Genomic DNA, 16,052 nt, shown 5'->3' with positions numbered 1-16,052 from the left:
GGTGGCCCCCGTTTTCCAAACATTCGCTTTATGACACCTCGCTATTACGAAAGACTTACATTAGTTACCTGTTTTCGCTAACAGAAGGTGTTTTCACTGTTACAAAAAAAGGCAGCGCTGAGAGGCCAAGCTCCTGCCCCGGAACTGCATTCTGGCTGCCATTGCTTAAACACGTGCCTGTGAGCATCTGTGCTTTATCTCGATTTATTTTGTGCATCCGGTAGCAAGATGAGTTCTAAGGTATCGGAAAAGCCTAAAAGAGCTCGTAAGGGTGTTACGGTTAGCATAAAACTAGACATAATTAAGTGTTTCGATCGTGGTGAACGAAGTAAGGACATTGTCCTGCGTTCAACTTGCCTGTGTCAACCATTTGCAATAGTTATATGTGGAGAGAATGAATTTTGAAAGCTGCCGATGTTACTGTTGGTTCTGCTCGTAGCAAAGTGGTCTCTCTTAGTTGGCATCCAATAATGGATAAAATGGAAAGTCTATTGCTTGAGTGGATTGATGAGTGTACAAAGCGTGGTGTTCCGTTCAGTTTTCTTATACTTAAGGAGAAATCAGGCAGTCTTTTTAATAAGCTGAAATAGAAAACACTGGACGATGGTGATGAAAATGGAATTTAAAGGTAGTCATGGTGGTTTGATCGGTTTCTGAGGCGAGGGCAGCTTCATAGTTTAACGTTTACCAGAGAGAGTGCTTTGGCTGGTACTGAAGCTGCCGAAAAGTTCCCAGCAGTACTGAAGAAAATAATTACAGAAAGTGGTTATTCGTATAAGCAAGCATTTAACTGTGACGAAACTGCAGTTTATTGGAGTCTTCCCAATTCCAGTAAGTGAAACTACACTGTACATACATTATCTCTATATAGGCTGTGTGTTTTTATGTGTTATTTGGTATGATTTGGCAGCTTCATAGCTTAAAGGTTACTGGAGAGAGTGTTTCTGCCGAGTGTGCTACTGTGAGATTTTCGCTGCTGCTAGACAGTGCTGCAGAAAAGTATTCCTACTTAATATAGGCTGTGTATTTATCGTATCATTCCTGCTTTTACTATATGTTACGGTTATTTTAGGTTTTATGTGTTATTTGGCATGATTTTGTAGGTTGTTTTTTGGATCTGGGAACTCTCAAAAAAATTTCCCATATTAATAAATGGTAATTGCTTATTCACTTTATGACATTCCGGCTTACGAACCGTTTCATAGGAATTATGAATATAAATTATTATAACTAGAGCTCATGGTACATTAGCGTGATCAGTAAGTTGTAGATATAATAATCCAAAAATAATTCTGAATGTTCTTTTGAGAAGACAATGAATTTTTAAGCCAACCTTTCTTGAAAAAAATGAGATAGTTAAGCTTAGCTTACCTTTCTTGAAATTATTCTTTCTTTCTCTTTCATAAATTTTAAAAACTCATAAGGAAAACATAATAAATTTCTTAATTCTGGGTCAAATGAGATAAGCTCACATGGATTTCACCTACAACTGAAATGAGTCGATTTCTATCCTTGCTCTTGATGCTTGTTAAACAAGAAAAAACTTGCTCACACATGTAAGAAGTTGAAAACTGCAGCAAAATGTTCATTGCTTTCCAAAGAGTGGCAGTATACTCTTTCACAGAAATTCAGAACTTGTCCAGGGGCAGGTCAGTAAATCTCATCTTGAGTGCATGATCAGAGTATAGCTCACAAAGTTCTTCCTCTTCTCTCAAAGAAAAGTTCTCAGGCTAAGCAGAAGATTCAGAGAAAGGATCCAGTCATACACTTGTGTTGAAAGGGAGGAAAAATACTGTTTAATTTTGTTCTGCATTCTTACAGGTGGTTTTCAATAAGAATCAAGACTTTCTGATATCCTTACTCACTCTGAAGCCCAAGCAGCAGTGCAAACATTTCAAGATTTCCTTTTGCAGCATGATTTTCCCAAAGATTCAATTTCCTTTTAAATCCAAGGATCTTGTCACTTGAAGTCAAAACATTTTCTCCAGGACCTTGTAAAGACTTGTTCAACTGGTTCATATGATGCAAAATATCTGTTAAATAGGCTGGTTTCTCCAGCCATTCTTCATCTTCACTTAACAAAATCTGGCCTACTATTTTCTTGCAAATACTCCTGCAATTCACCTTTCAGCTCAAACTCCCTGTTGCGAACTCTTCCTCTGCTAGCCCACCTGATTTCTTTCTGTAACAGGAGATTGGTGTGTTCTTTGTCCAGGTTTTCACACAGACTTTTAAACATTCTCTCGTGAACTGGTTGTAAAGCTACTAAATAGCGTGCTTCCTGAGTCTTTTTACCAACTGTGACTTTATTTTCAAAAGCTTTAATCTGTTTGTTTTTATATTCCAATTGCTTTTTTAAAATAATCAGTATTTTTCTGTATCATATGGCTGTGATCTGTAATTAAGTGTCTTTTTGATTTTGCTCAGGCCATTGCTACATTGGTAAGTTGTTTGCCACAAAGTAGGCACAATGGAATAGGACAATTTGGATCACCAGTCGATGTAAAACCCATTGATAAGTAGCTGTCATTGTAAAGATGTAATGCCAGCTGATTACTTTAGTCCCGCCCAGAAGAGGCTGATAGATTTCTTCGGGAGCAACAAGAGGCATTAGCTTTCTGCTGTGGTCCTGAGTCTTGCGATCACAGAGGGCGGTCGATCATTGGTGTGTGCACGCGCACCCAGCGGGCGGCTCAACACCTCAGGACCCTGCAGAGATGCCTGTCTTGCGACCACCCTCTGAGACGATGTCTTCTGCCAGAATCACTGCTTGCAGGGGCGCACTGGGCTTCCAGCGGACAGCATCTGGCAATTTGGCGGGATTTGGAGATGAAGATCTCTGCCTGGCTGGGGTGCTGGTTGGGCGTCCTTCGTGCAATCTTGTACCATAGAAGGGCTTTAGTGATTAATCAGCTGGTTGCCTCCATGGTGTGGTACCGGCTGTTCAACCTCTCACTGCTACGGACGGAAATTCCCACTTGCTTCAAAAAGGCAATAATTATAGCAGTATCTAAGAAGAATAATGTGGGCTGCCTTAATGACAATCGCCCAGTAGCACTCACTTCAACAATGATGAAATGCTTTGAGAGGCTGGTCATGACTAGACTGAACTCCTGCATATCTTTCACTTCCTCGCCTTCGTCTGTCAACCGGACTCGCCTTGGCAGTCTGTGTTACCATGCAGCAGCATAGGAGGCCCCCTGTGGACGTCTCTTTACGCAGGAGCGCTTCCCCTGTACATTGGGAACCGGGGGTGGAAGGTATTGCATCGGGCAATACCATACTACAGATTCCTATGCAGATTCACTGACCCTGTCCAGCTGTCCATTCTACGGGCAGGAGGAGTCAATGTACCACGCATACATGGAATGTGAGAGGTTGCAGCTGCTGTTTGAGTTTCTCAGAGAGCTGCTACTGAGGTTCTGGCTACACTTTAGTCCCCTGCTCCTCATCTATGGTCACCCAGTTCAGAAGGGGTCCAGGCGTGAGGAGTATCTCCTGGTGGTCTTGGTCCTGGGTCTGGCCAAGATGATTTTCACGGGTCCAGGTGGTGAAGGTGGAGGGCTCTGCCAGGGCCAACTGCCTGCTCCTTTTCAGAGAATGCGTCCGTGCCCGGCTGACCTCGGAAAGGGAGCATGCTGTCACTGCGGGAACATTGGGGTACTTCCATGAGCGGTGGTCCCCCCCACCGCGGTCTAGACTGTTTTATAGACAGTAGTAACCATATGGTAATTTGAGTATACCTACTCTCTTGTAAATATTGATTGTGTGTACCTTTGTGTATATGTGTTCTAAATAAACTTCTATAGTTTTGATGAAAAGCCAACTGTTTCTCCCTCCCCATCATCCTCTGCATTTTGCTGACCCCACTACAGTACACATTGCTCACACACGACTGCAGAGCAGAATAATCACATTGTTAAGTTGGCCGATGACACGATATTCATGGGGTCACCACCTACAACAATGAGACAGCCAGCAGAGAGGAGCTGGGTGAGCACGAGGACTGGTGCCAAGCAAATAACCTCTTTAATGCCAACAAGACAAAGGAGATGGTTATTGGCTTCAGAAGAACTTGCACCACTCACATCGTCAATTACAACAGTGGCACAGCAGTGGAAGATGCAATTAGGAGGAGAAGGAGAAAATGGTGGCGCGACGCAGCACACAGCGGCACTCTGGTGAATGATAGCTGTTATCTGTCAAGTAGGGTGCTGTGCACAATCCTGGTTTGATGGAGACAGATGTGAGAGCACGGAGGAACATCTGGAGAAACTTCTGAAATTCCTGCTTCGCTCCCGCTGCTACTGTGTGATCCAAAATCTCCGGAGGAGAAGACCCCTAGTCCTCGGCTTTGCTTGTTGCTCAGCGGCCGGGGCGGGGTCGAAGCACTCGGCAGAGGATGGTGCTCAGGAAGCTGTATCGGAGAGGCTGGCCGGAGGCTCGAAGTTTTTGGATGGACTCAGAGTCGGCTGTGGTCGGGTGCTTCCAATGCATCGGCAGTTGTCGGTGCCTGGAAGTTTATGGCAGGGAGAGTTTCTCCCTTTTTCCGCCTGCTATTGGGACTATCGGGAGTTGATCGGATCTTTGAGACTTTTTTTTACAGTGCCAATGGTCCGCTCTTTATCAAATCATGGTATTGTTTTGCACTGCTGTAACTAAATGTTATAATTATGTGGTTTTGTCAGTGTTAGTCTTTGGTTTGTCCTGTTTTTTTTGTGATATCACTCTGGAGGAACATTGTATCATTTCTTAATGCATGCATTTCTAAATGACGATAAACGAGGACTGAGTGTCCTCATAATCTAATCTAAAAAAAAGCAGTTTCAAAGTCCTGGGAGTACACATCTACAACAACCTCTCATGGTCTCAGAACACAATTGAGAAAGCTCAGCATCATCTCTACTTTCTGAGGAGGCTGATGAGAGCTGGACTATGCATATCAATACCCACAACCTTCTGTAGATGCACTGTGGAGAGCATCATAACATGCTGCGTCTCTGCATGGTTCGGAAACTGCATTGTAAATGGGAGGATGGCTTTACAATGGGTTGTCCAATGTATCACCGGCACCAGCCAACCTGCCATCAAATATCATGAAGTGTCCCACCCACCCTGCTCCCGGACTGTTGGCCCATTCCCATCAGGGAGGAGGCTACGTAGCATCCATGCCAGGACCACCAGACTCAAAAACATTTACTTTCCTCAAGCAAAGTGGAAAGGCTGATCAATACTTCCACCCATTAAACAATAGCCCCCACCACCACTACTTTATCATTTCATGTCAGAGTCACTTTATGTACAAGTACAGGTACTTTATGTACAGGTTGTAAATCTAGTCAGCTCCATCTTGGATACTAGCATACAAAGTATCCAGGACATCTTTAGGGAGCAGTGTCTCAGAAAGGCAGCGTCCATTATTAAGAACCTCCAGCAACCAGGACATGCCCTTTTCTCACTGTTACCATCAGGTAGGAGGTACAGAAACCTGAAGGCACACACTCAGTGATTCAGGAACAGCTTCTTCCCCTCTGCCATCTGATTCCCAAATGGATATTGAACCCGTGAACACTACCTCACTTTTTTTTAATATATATTATTTCTGATTGTTGCACGATTTTTAATCTATTCAATATACAAATATTGTAAGTGATTTTTCTTACTTATTATTATCATTTTATTGTTTTTTTTTCTTCTTTTATATCATCTATTGCATTGAACTACTGCTGCTAAGTTAACAAATTTCACGACACGTGGTGATAATAAACCTGATACGGATACTCCTGTCCTTAGCATCACTTGACTTACATACAGGTATAATCAACTTGTGTATAGATGCTATCTTGTGTTATATTTATTTCTTATTGTTGTGTTCTTCATCTTATTGTGCTTTTTTTGTGCTGCATCCGAGCCAGAGTAACAACTATTTCATTCCCTTTTACACTTGTGTACTGGAAATAACATTGATGAATCTTATATCATAGAATCTAATAATTCCAGAATGTTGTGCTTACAAAGTAATGGTATTGAGCCTTTCTGAACCATTTCACTCAACAGTGAAGGCTTTCCGGTGAACTGTTTCTACATTGATGATGATCTTTCATTTGGATTTTTTTTAAATAGTCACCAAATGATTGTTTATGCCAATTATCCATAGTGCAAGCACATTACCAGATGAAGCTGCTGGTGGGCTAGGCTTTCATTACCATGAGGTGCTTGTTTGCCTTTCTGTAATTCATCTTGCTCTGTAATAGATGAGATGAATTTCCTGACTTGTGGCCATTCCCTTTCCGACACCTTCACTGGAAATCTGATCACTGTTTCCATTATGCAGTTTCCATTCCTCACCCTTCATGTTTCTGTTGATGGCATTTTTTTTATGTTTCCTTTTTTCAGTGGTGTGTTGACATTAAAAGATTTCTTGTTAGACCTGAATTGGGTATAACACACAGAGCCTGCTCCACCTCAATTAATGTTTGCTAATAAGGGCCTTGGTTAATATGAAGACACTGGCTTCAGAACAGCAAGAAATCCCATGTGTTGACTTCCAGGAGGAAAGTACTGTAATTTTTCCAGTTTACTTTGAGGATCTTCTGAATACATTGTTTGAAGTGTTTTCTACCCAGCTATAGAATTCCACTGGAAATACTATCAATTTGTAAGCTAAAAGCTGACCATGTGCTCTGTTCTAACAGACCATCAGAAACTAAACCTGATACATTGAATTTGTATGTTTTCTCTCCTGGGGGACAGGGACACAAGATATTCTGGATCATCCAAAGTTCAAAGTACATTAATGTCACCATGTAGAAACCTGCGATTTGTTTCCTTGCGGGCATACTCAGTAATGCCAAGAACAATAATAGACTCAGTGAAAGACTGAACCCAATAGACAAACAACCATTGTGCAAAAGACAACAAATTGTGCAAATACAAAAGAGAAAAAAACTTAAACAAGCAATAACTATTGAGAACATGGGATGAAGAATGCTTGAAGGTTTTGGGAGTAGTTCAGTGATGGGGCAAGCAATGTTGAATAGAGTTTTTCTCACTGGTGGCTGATGGGGTAATAACTGTTCTTGAACATGGTAGTGTGAGTCCTGAGGCTTCTGGACCACCTTCCTGATGACTGCAATGAGCACTATCACCTGGGTGATAGTGGTCCCTGATAAAGGATGCAGCTTTCCTGCAATGGTGCACTGTGTAGATGTGCTCAGTTTACCTGTGATGGACTGGGCCATTTCCACAACCTTTTGTGGAATTTTCCATTCAAGGGCATTGGTATTTCCATACCAGGCTGTGATGCAACCAGTCAATACACCCTTCACCACACATCTATAGAAGTTTGTCAAAGAAGGCCCACCAGTGCCTTTACTTCCTGAGAAAGCTAAAGAAATTTGGCCTGTCCCCTAAAACCCTCACTAATTTTTATAGATGCACTGTAGAAAGTATTCTTCTAGGGTGCATCACAACCTGGTATGGAAGTTGTCCTGTCCAAAACCGAAAGAAGCTGCAGAAGATCGTGAACACGGCGCAGCATATCGCACAAACCAATCTTCCGTCCTTGGACTCACTTTAAACCGCACGCTGTCAGAGCAGTGCTGCCAGGATAATCAAGGACACGACCCACCCAGCCAACATACTTTTCGTCCCTCTTCCCTCCGGGAGAAGGCTCAGGAGCTTGAAGACTTGTGTGGCCAGATTTGGGAACAGCTTCTTTCCAACTGTGATAAGACTGCTGAACTGATCCTGACCCGGATCTGGGCCGTACCCTCCAAATATCTGGACCTGCCTCTCGGTTTTTTTTACGCTACCTTACTTTCCATTTTCTTATTTTCTATTTATGATTTATAATTTAAATTTTTAATATTTACTAATTTTTTTCTATTTTTAATATTTAATATTTGTAATCCAGGGAGTGGGAAGCGCAGAATCAAATATCGCTGTGATGATTTATGTTCTAGTATCAATTGTTTGGCGACAATAAAGTATAAAGTAAGGTAAAGTATTAGATGTGATGCCAAATCTTTGCAAACTTCTAAAGAAGTGGAGGCACTGGTGTACTTACTTCATAATTGCACTTGCACGCTGGGCCCAAGTCAGGACCTATCAAATGATAACACTGAGGAATTTAGAGTTGCTGACCTTTTCCACTTTGATCCCCAATGAGGACTGTCTCATGATTTCAGGTTTCCTCCTCTGGAAGTCAATAATCAACTCCTCAGTTTTGCTGATATTGACTGAAAGGTTGTTGTGGCACCTCAAGAAAGTTTTCAATCTCCCTCCTATATGCTAATTCAGCCAACAATAGTAGTATCATCAGCAAACTTGGATCTGTGCTTAGCCACACAGTCATAAGAGTAAAGTGAGTAGAGTAGGGGGCGAAGCATACAAACTTGTGGTGCACCTGTGCTGGTGGAGATTGTAGAGTAGATCTTGCTCCCAATTTGAACTGACTGGGATCAGCAAGTGAGAAATCGAGCACCCAATTGCACAGGGAGATATTCAGTACAAGGTTTTGAAACTAATTAATTAGGTTTGAGAGCATGGTAGTGCGGGGTGGTTTGATGTCCTTGTGGGCAATGTGTTAATTTTTGTGCGGTGGGTGGGGTTTGGGGATTTAGAGTCTGATGTTCTTGTTGGTATTTTTCTGTATGGGACATCTGTTACTTTTTTGTGTGTGAGAAAGGGGTGGGGGCTTGATGATATTGTAGTTTTTTCTTCCTTGTGGGCAATTTTTGTGAAGGTGGAGATTGGGGGTTTGGGGTTTGATGTTCTTGCAGCTGTTTCCCTGTGGGCAATCTGTAAATTTTAGTGCGAGAGAGGGGTTGGGGAGTTTGGAGTTTGTGAATTTTTGTGCCTTTTTCTTTTTGATGGTGGTGGTGGGGGTGGGTTGATGTCTATTCTTTCAGTGTTTTTTCTGTATTAAATGGCTATCTGGAGAAGACAAATCTCAGAGTTGTATTCTGCAGACATACTTCTATAATAAGATTAATCTTTGAACCTTTTGAACCTTTGAAATTTAACCCCCACCCCCACTTCCCCTGGCAGCTCACTCCACACTCTCACCACCCTCTGAGTGATGAACTTCCCACTTAGGTTCCCTTAAGGCCGAATGGCCTAATTCTCCTCTTACCATATGTCTTATAGTCTCCTTTCACTCTCAACATATGACCTCTAGTTCCAGTCTCACTCAGCCTCAGTGAAAAAAGCTTGCTTGCGTTTACCCTATCTACACCCCTTATAATTTTGTATTCCTGTCACATCTCCCCTCCTTCTCCTACACTCCAGGGAATGAAGCCTATTTAACCTTTCTCTACTGCCCACGTCCTCAATTCCTGGCAACATCCCTGTAAAATGTCCCTTTCAATCTAATTAGTATCGTTCCTATAGGTGGGTGACCATATAATACTATAGGTAGGTGATAGATGATACATGCATCATCTATCCTAGCTCTTATCATTGACAAGTTAGTTGAGAACTTTTTTTTCCTGATTTTTTGGGCTTTTTTTTTATCTTCAAAGTAATTGTTAAAAGGTTTTACGTAGAAACATAGAAACATAGAAAATAGGTGCAGGAGTAGGCCATTCGGCCCTTCGAGCCTGCACCGCCATTTATTATGATCATGGCTGATCATCCAACTCAGAACCCCGCCCCAGCCTTCCCTCCATACCCCCTGACCCCCGTAGCCACAAGGGCCATATCTAACTCCCTCTTAAATATAGCTAATGAACTGGCCTCAACTGTTTCCTGTGGCAGAGAATTCCACAGATTCACCACTCTCTGTGTGAAGAAGTTTTTTCCTAATCTCGGTCCTAAAAGGCTTCCCCTCTATCCTCAATCTGTGGCCCCTCGTTCTGGACTTCCCCAACATCGGGAACAACCTTCCTGCATCTAGCCTGTCCAATCCCTTTAGGATCTTCTACGTTTCAATCAGATTCCCCCTCAATCTTCTAAATTTCAACGAGTACAAGCCCAGTTCATCCAGTCTTTCTTCATATGAAAGTTCTGCCATCCCAGGAATCAATCTGGTGAACCTTCTTTGTACTTCCTCTATGGCAAGGATGTCTTTCCTCAGATTAGGGGACCAAAACTGCACACAATACTCCAGGTGTGGTCTCACCAAGGCCTTGTACAACTGCAGTAGTACCTCCCTGCTCCTATACTCGAATCCTCTCGCTATAAATGCCAGCATACCATTCGCCTTTTTCACCGCCTGCTGTACCTGCATGCCCACTTTCAATGACTGGTGTATAATGACACCCAGGTCTCGTTGCACCTCCCCTTTTCCTAATCGGCCACCATTCAGATAATAATCTGTTTTCCTATTTTTGCCACCAAAGTGGATAACTTCACATTTATCCACATTAAATTGCATCTGCCATGAATTTGCCCACTCACCCAACCTATCCAAGTCACCCTGCATCCTCTTAGCATCCTCCTCACAGCTAACACTGCCACCCAGCTTCGTGTCATCCTCAAACTTGGAGATGCTGCATTTAATTCCCTCATCCAAGTCATTAATATATATTGTAAACAACTGGGGTCCCAGCACTGAGCCTTGCGGTACCCCACTCGTCACCGGCTGCCATTCTGAAAAGGTCCTGTTTATTCCCACTCTTTGCTTCCTGTCTGCTAACCAATTCTCCACCCACACCAATACCTTACCCCCAATACCGTGTGCCTTAAGTTTGCACACTAATCTCCTGTGTGGGACCTTGTCAAAAGCCTTTTGAAAATCCAAATATACCACATCCACTGATTCTCCCCTATCCACTCTACTAGTGACATCTTCAAAAAATTCTATGAGATTCGTCAGACATGATTTTCCTTTCACAAATCCATGCTGACTTTGTCCGATCATTTCACCGCTTTCCAAATGTGCTGTTATCACATCCTTGATAACTGACTCCAGCAGTTTCCCCACCACCGACGTTAGGCTAACTGGTCTATATTTCCCCGGTTTCTCTCTCCCTCCTTTTTTAAAAGACCTTTAGAGACCTTTAGTTTAGTGTGCATCCATAGAACGTTTTTTTATTGTTATTACTGTTACTTGAATTCCAACATGGAAGTAGGAGAAGATGGAGGGGTGCCATCAGTCTGAGAATGAATGTTAAAGCTCTCTGATAGTGTTGAGTTAATAGTTTGCACCTACTAGAAAAATGAGGGGTATAGATACGTTTTATGACAGTGTTGATAACAGTGTGCTCCAAGGTAAATCCACTGTGCAGAAGTCTGTCATGTAATTACTGAGCAATCTTACAATGGCAGCAAATGTGTTTGTGCAGCTGATCGATGTGATTTTCCACACAGTTAGAGCCTTCCTGAGCTATGGTGGAATTGCCCCCCTAGATTGAGTGAGAATCTATAGAAATGAATCTCTTACATTCTTGTGAAAGAAAAAATAAAAGGTCTAGGTCATTATATAAAAGGAAACACAACAAAATAAAGAATAGACAAATATGCAAACAATTTGCTGAGCTGCCCCATGTACAGTTTTGATGCCTGCTGAAGGGAAAGAGACACCGTCTGAGACTGTTGCAAGGCCAGTTGTCTTAAATGACAGGGCACTCATCAATCTACTTTACAGCATCCTTGGAAAGAGGTGGAGGCAGGCTTGAAACCACAGCTGACAGATTAACTGTGAGGAGGTCACGGGCATTGACAAATTTGTAAACAGCAATTTTCAAATTTTGAATTGTTAATATGCTGGAACAAATGTACATCCACCCAAGGTTGCAATTACCCATTCTGAGCAGGCTTCTGTTGTGGATGAAGACTGGAAATTACAATTTCAAAACCAGTTCGAGCAAAGGGTGCTGGATTTGAAATATTGACTGTTTTTTTCACAGATGCTGTCTGACCTCGAGTGTTTCCAATATTTTCTGGTTTCAATCAAAAACAAAAAATTGATAATAACCTTTCTGTTTTTTTTAATGTTGTTTGGTAGAGTTTTGATGGTTCCTGATTTAATGTTGTTAGGTAGAGTTCTTCCAAGTAAGGTCAAGTAAGGTCAGAGGTATGGAAGGGATGACCATATAGGATGGACAGTGTTGCAGGTCAGGACCTGCAAATAGCGATGCTCTCATGTATCTGCTATTATTTTCAAGAGAAAATCTGCAGGTGCTGGACATCCAAGCAACACACACAAAGTGCTGGAGGAACTCAGCAGACAAGGGAATGTCTATGGAAAAGAGTACAGTCGATGTTTCAGGCTAAGACCCTTCATTCCTTCACCCTCCTAATGAAGGGTGTGCTGCGGTCATTGTGTTCATTTTGATGGTGCAAGTCATAAGTCTGGAATGTGCTGGAGAAACAATCTGGATAATAACCATCATGCATTGAGCAGCTGGTACGCACTACAAACCAGTTGCCAGTGTTGAAGGGCCTGAATATTTAGGGGAGAAGCAAAGGAGACAGTTAAGTGGGCTACCAGGTTCTGAATGGTGTTGAGCTCTATCACACTGTGATAGATTGTCATTTTTGAATTAGAAGCTTGCCTACACCCTCGTAATCAATGTTCAGTCTGCTTATGCTTCTGTGGTTTAAGACTATTGGTAACTGATCAGGTCATCATTCCTACTTGCAACCCATGTCTTAGCAATCTAGAGTGATGCTAGAAAGTTTGTGAACACTGTAGAATTTTCTCCATTCCTGCATAAATATGACTGAAAATGTGATCTAATCTTCACATGTTCTAAAATTAGATAAAGAGAAGCCAAATAAATAAATAACACAAAAGACGTTATAGTTGTTAATTTATTTATTGAGAAAAAAGATCTAATATATTACATATACTTGTTGGAAAACCTATGTGAGCCCCAGGGGTATTGCCTTCTCCAAAAGCTATTTGGAGTCAGGTGTTCCAATCAATGAGATAAGATTGGAGGTGCCCTGCACTATAAAACTGTTTATGTGCACCATGCCTCAATAAAAACAACTTTCAAAGGACCTTAGAGGAATAATTGTAGAGATGCATGAAGATGGAAAAGCATTTCTAAAGATCCGAGTGTTCATCAGTCCACAGTAAGAGAAATGATCTACAAATGCAGGAAAGTCTGTTGCTACTCTCCCTAGGAGAGGCCCTCCTGCAAAGATCACACCAACAGCACAATGTGCAATGCTGAAGGCAGCGAAAAAGAATCCAAGGGTAACAACAAAAGACCTGCAGAAATCTCTGGAACTTGCTAAAGTCTCTGTTCATGCGTCCACTTTAAGAAAAACACTAAACAAGAACAGTCTTCATGGAAGGACATCACGGAGGAAATGGCTGCTCTCCCAAAAAAAAACATTGTTGCGCATCTCAAGTTTGCAAAAGACTACCAGGATGTTCCACAAAGCATCTGAGACAATGTTCTGTGGACAGATGAGATAAAAATTGAATTTTTGGCAGAAATGCACATTGCTATGTTTGGAGAAAAAAGGGCACTGCACACCGGCACCAAAACCTCATGTCAACTGTGAAGCACGGTGGAAGGAGCACCATGGTTTGGGGTTACTTTGCAATCATTGAGAGAATAATGAGTTCAAAATTGTATCAAGACATTAACAGGAGAATATGAACGTAGCAGTCCGTCACTTTAAGCTTAATAGAAGTTGGATAATGCAACATGACAATGATCCGAAAGACAAGAGTAAATCCACATCAGAATGGTTTAAAAAGAAGAAAATTCATTTTTTTGAATGACTGACTCAATGTCCTGACCCTATCCTATAGAAATGTTGTGGAAGGACCTGAAGCAAGCAGTTCATGCAAGGAAGCCCACCAACGTCCCAGAGTTGAAAAAGTTTTGTGAGGAGGAATGGCCTAAAATTCCTCCAAGCCGATGTGCAGGACTGATCAACAGTTACTAGAAATGTTTGGTTGAAGTTATTGCTGTACAAGGGGGTCACACCAGTTACTGAAAACAAAGGTGACAGGCTGCATCACTGTCTGGTATGGAGGGACTACTACACAGGACCGAAAGAAGCTGCAGAAGGTTGTAAATCTAGTTAGTTCCATCTTGGGTACTAGCCTACAAAGTAATCAAGACATCTTTAGGGAGCAGTATCTCAAGTCATTCCTGCCTGCGGCCATCAAACTTTACAATTCCTCCCTTGGAGGGTCAGACACCCTGAGCCAATAGGCTGGTCCTGGACTTATTTCCATCTGGCATAATTTGCATATTATTATTTAATTACTTGTGGTTTTATATTGCTATATTTATACTCTATTCTTGGTTGGTGCAACTGTAATGAAACCCAATTTCCCTTGGGATCAATAAAGTATGACTACGACTATGACTATAAGAAAGGTAGTGTGCATTACTAAGGACCTCCAGCACCAGGGCATGCCCTTTTCTCACTGTTGCCATCAGGTAGGAGGTACAGAAGCCTGAAGGCACACACTCAGCAATTCAGGAACAGCTTCTTCCCCTCTGCCATCCGATTCCTAAATGGACATTGAAGCTTTAGACACTACCTCACTTTTTATAATATACAGTACTTCTGTTTTTGCACATTTTAAAAATCTGTTCAACATACGTAACTGATTTACTTGTTTATTTATTATTATGTTTTGTTTTGTTTTTTTTTCTCTCTCTCTACTAGATTATGTATTGCATTAAACTACTGCTGCTAAGTTAACGAATTTCACATCACATGCTGGTGAATAAACCTGCTTCTGATTCTGATTTTTCCAACAAATACAGGTGCCCCCGCTTTTCGAACGTTCGCTTTACGAAACCTTACTGTTACGAAAGACCTATATTAGTTCCCTGTTTTCGCTTTCAGAAGGTGTTTTCACTGTTATGAAAAAAAAGCAGCGCGTGATAAAAAATCAGTGCGCAAAAAAATCAGCGTGTGCCCTGAGCAGCCGCTTTCCCCCTGATTAGGAACTGCATTCTTGCCGGCATTGCTTAAACACGTGTCTGTGAGCAGCCGTTATCAAGATGAGTTCTAAGGTGTTGGAAAAGCCTAAAAGAGCTCATAAGAGCACTTAGCGTAAAACTAGACATAATTAAGCGTTTCAATCGTGGTGAACGAAGTAAGGAAAAAGTGAGTTTGGCTTGTGGAAGTTGACAAAGATGACGTTGAAGAGGTTTTGTCATCCCATGACCAAGAACTGATAGATGAAGTGCTGATGCAATTAGAAGAGGAAAGGATAACAATCGAAACCGAATGCAGTAGCAAAAGTGAGGCAACTACGTGAGATTTTCGCTGCAATGATGAAGTACGACTTTAATTTTGAAAGAGTACATCGGTTTAGAGGATATTTGCAAGATGGTTTGAGTCCTTACAAAGAACTGTATGATAGAAAAATGCACGAGGCTCAGCAGTCAAGCAAGCCTACCACATCAGCCACAGCAGACGACGAACCTCGACCTTTGACATTGAGGCGGGCAGTCATAGGAGAAGATGAGCTGCCTGCCCTAATGGAAACAGACGACGATGAGATGACACCCCAGTGTCCCACCACTCCAACCCCCAGGCCGGGGACAGATACCGATTCGCAGAGACTGCAGCGGTAGCCAGGAGGCACACAGCACATCTTTAAGAAAAAAGCCGAAATAAACATGCTAATTAATTAGGTGCCACCCGACACGTAATTGTTGGCCAAGATCAGAAGTGACGCAATCGGCAATCACCTCTGATCTGGGCCGACAATTATCCGGGCGGCACTTAATTAATTAGCATGTTTATTTCGGCTTTTTTCTTAAAGATGTGCTGTGTGCCTCCCGGCTACCGCTGTACCCCTGCATGCTTCACGGCAATGTATCAGTCGGCAGCCTGGAGGGTGGGGGCCACTGCACCACCCCAACCTGTGACGACTCAGCCTAACACACCATCATCAGTGTGCTCGGCGCTGTCCCAATTCCGGTAAGTGATACTACACTGTACATACATTATTTTTACTTTATATAGGCTGTGTATTTTTACGTGTTATTTGGTATGATTTGGCAGCTTCATAGCTTAAATGTTACTGGAGAGAGTATTTTTGCCGACGGTGCTTGCGTGAGATTTTTGCTGCAGAGAACAGTGCAGCAATGATTGTGGAAAAGTATTTCTACTTT

At 42.2% G+C, this 16,052-nt stretch overlaps 1 protein-coding gene across 1 annotated transcript in view; it reads left to right on the top strand.

Annotated features, from left to right (window-relative positions):
* LOC134346871 (contactin-associated protein-like 5) overlaps nucleotides 1-16,052 on the top strand; it is a 1,673,098-nt gene that overhangs the window by 203,365 nt on the left and 1,453,681 nt on the right. The window lies entirely within an intron of this gene.

The sequence above is a fragment of the Mobula hypostoma genome, chromosome 5 (assembly GCF_963921235.1).
Source record: "Mobula hypostoma chromosome 5, sMobHyp1.1, whole genome shotgun sequence".
Lineage (NCBI taxonomy): Eukaryota > Metazoa > Chordata > Chondrichthyes > Myliobatiformes > Myliobatidae > Mobula > Mobula hypostoma.
Note: the sequence above shows the minus strand (reverse complement) of the source record. Positions and strands in the feature narration are given on the sequence as shown.